Source organism: Panicum virgatum, chromosome 5K, assembly GCF_016808335.1.
Source record: "Panicum virgatum strain AP13 chromosome 5K, P.virgatum_v5, whole genome shotgun sequence".
NCBI lineage: Eukaryota > Viridiplantae > Streptophyta > Magnoliopsida > Poales > Poaceae > Panicum > Panicum virgatum.
In genome coordinates this window covers 61,326,569-61,329,521 of record NC_053140.1, presented here as the reverse complement: position 1 = coordinate 61,329,521, position 2,953 = coordinate 61,326,569, and the positions used below count along the sequence as shown (strand labels likewise).

Here is a 2,953-nt window from a genome sequence, read left to right as displayed (position 1 = left end):
TCTCCACGTAGCAGCCTCCTATCTCAAATCAATGTTCATTGAAAAAAAAAAGAATAATCTAGAAGATTCCTAAATCATCATCTAAATGGCCTATCTATCTTTGTCAACATATCAGCGATGATGAGCATAAAAGGAAAACTGTGGGGGTTGACGTTTGGACGCGTAGAGCTAGGGATCGAGTTCACCATCACTGGATAGCTAGCAAGCACATATACCGGCGGAGCAGGGTGTGGGTCTCGTCGTCTACCTTTCAACTAGATCCTCATCGCTTATCGCGGCACACGGCACTACCTCCTGCCTCCCGCAAACCCGCAGACTTAGACCCTGTTTGGTTCATGAGACTTTTGTATAAGTCCTTAGGACTTATGGGGCTAAAGAACCAAACATGAGAGACTTTTTGGAGCTAAAAGTAGGTTAGGGGCTAAAGAATGAGAAGTCCCTCTTGAGGAGCTTTTTGGGACTTTTAGCCTACAATTCCACTCTACCCCCGTGGTCCCCCCTCCTCTAGCTCCACCATGGCTGGCTGCATGCATGCAGAATAGGGGTAGTAGGATACTTTGTTCACTTCATTTAATGACCTTTAGTTCCTCTAATCCATGAAACCAAACAGATAGGAACTAAACGTTTTAGCCCAGGGACTAAAAGTAGCCTAGAAACTTTTTGTAACCAAACAGGGCCTTAGCTTCTTGACGCGGACTCATAATGCCAGCGGCTCGAGACGATCACCATAGCCTTCCGTCCCAACCACCAACAGCATGGACCATGCATCTCCCTGCATGGAGCACAGTTTCTGGTCAGCCACCAACGCGGCTAGTGTGATCATTGAAAAGGGCGCAGAACAGCAGAAACCACATGACCTGCGTGATGTCCGTCAAGATTGGAGAGACGCCCGACGGGCCCCGACCCGACCTGCAGCTGGTCCGTCCCGCAATGCCGTCCGATCCGATAGAACTGCATCCTCTCGTCAACTCTGCCGTGCATGGAGTGCACCCGCCACTTGCTATGTCGCATCTCCTTAGTTGTGATGCATGCGCAGGCAAAATTCTCCATCAAGCACAATGCACACTCCTTGATTGTCCATGTTCTTGACGGCTAGGGCTAGCTCCTATAATATATAGAAATGCACCGCGCCATGTACTTAAGTATGTACGTAACATCCAACCCTTCCGATCCATGTCCCATTGTGATCCTTCTTCAGACTATCTGCGAGCAGCCGAGCACTGACCAACAATGTCGCCGCTGAGACTGAGACTACCCGTCCCCGTCCTCCTACTCTTGTCCACCTTCTGGTGGGCCCCTTCCACTGCCGTGCGCAGCTCGACGCTGCACCTCGCACGCCGTCTCGCCCGACGCCGCTGCGCCGATCACCGCATGGGCGGCCTCCCTGGCAGCCCAGTCCGCGGCGGAGGGGCTCCGGCAACACCAAGAAAGGCGGCGGCCGCCGCTCGTTCGTCCCGATCGCGCCGGGACGGCAGATCCTGAGCATTCCGAACTACGTCGCCCGCGCGCGCCTGGGCACGCCGGCGCAGACGCTGCTGGTGGCCATCGACCCCAGCAACGACGCCGCGTGGGTGCCGTGCGGCGGCCGCACGGGATGCGCCGCCTCGGCGCCGTCGTTCGCCCCGACGCAGTCGTCCACGTACCGCCCCGTGCGCTGCGGCTCGCCGGCGTGCGCGCAGGTGCCGGGCCCGTCGTGTCCCGGCGCGTCGTGCGCGTTCAACCTCACGTACGCGGCGTCCACGTTCCAGGCGCTGCTGGGGCAGGACTCGCTCGCACTCGAGAACGGCGGCGTCGCCGCCGCGTCGTACACGTTCGGGTGCCTCCACGTCGTCACGGGAAGCTCCGTGCCGCCGCAGGGGCTCGTCGGCTTCGGGCGCGGGCCGCTGTCGTTCCCGTCGCAGACCAAGGACGTGGACGGGTCCGTCTTCTCCTATTGCCTCCCGAGCTACAAGTCCTCCAACTTCTCGGGCACGCTCCGGCTCAGCCCCATCGGGCAGCCGAAGAGGATCAAGACGACGCCATTGCTGTCCAACCCCCATCGCCCTTCCCTCTACTACGTGAACATGACCGGGATCCGCGTGGGCAGCAGGCCCGTGTCGGTCCCGGCGTCCGCTCTGGCGTTCGACCCGGGCAGCGGCAGGGGCACCATCATCGACGCCGGGACGATGTTCACGCGGCTGTCGGCGCCGGTGTACGCCGCCGTGCGCGACGCGTTCCGGCGCAGGGTGCGGGCGCCGGTGGCGGCGCCGCTCGGCGGGTTCGACACGTGCTACAACGTGACGGTCGCGGTGCCGGCCGTCAGCTTCACGTTCGCGGGGCCGGTGACGGTGACGCTGCCCGAGGAGAACGTGGTGATCCGCAGCTCGTCGGGCGGCGTGGCGTGCCTGGCGATGGCGGCGGGGCCGGCGGACGGCGTGGACGCGGCGCTCAACGTGGTGGCCAGCATGCAGCAGCAGAACCACCGCGTGCTGTTCGACGTCGCCAACGGCCGCATCGGCTTCGCCCGCGAGCTGTGCACGCTCTGAATAAACTGAAATGGATGCTGCGTACTCCTTAGAAGTCGTCTGGAGTTGTGAGAATGAAAAATATTGTTGAATAGTATTAAAAATGGCATGTGGCCCGTCTAGCTCAGTCGGTAGAGCGCAAGGCTCTTAACCTTGTGGTCGTGGGTTCGAGCCCCACGGTGGGCGCTCATTTTTTTTTTCTCTCCATTTCATTTTTTTTTGAATTGACAACTCTGTGGTGGTTATTTCCAAAATCTGGCATGATGAATTCAGTAAAACTTGCAGCTAAGGCCAGAAGCGAAAAGAAACAATTAAGTTGCTAGCTTTTCTCACATGAACAGCACAGATCGATCCTTATTTAGCACCCACTGTCACTCTGTTCTGATGGCCAATACGGGTGACAGACTTAGCAAACTCTCCGAACAACCGAATAGTGCGTGCGTGGGCTA

General features: G+C 58.4%; 1 non-coding gene and 1 pseudogene across 1 annotated transcript; both read left to right on the top strand.

The window, feature by feature from the left end:
- Positions 1-1,230: 1,230 nt before the first annotated feature.
- On the top strand, positions 1,231-2,571 carry LOC120710839 (annotated as a pseudogene).
- Positions 2,572-2,617: 46 nt separating this feature from the next.
- On the top strand, positions 2,618-2,690 carry TRNAK-CUU. Its single transcript has one exon. It is a non-coding gene; the product is annotated as a tRNA-Lys (tRNA).
- The last annotated feature ends 263 nt before the right edge of the window (positions 2,691-2,953 follow it).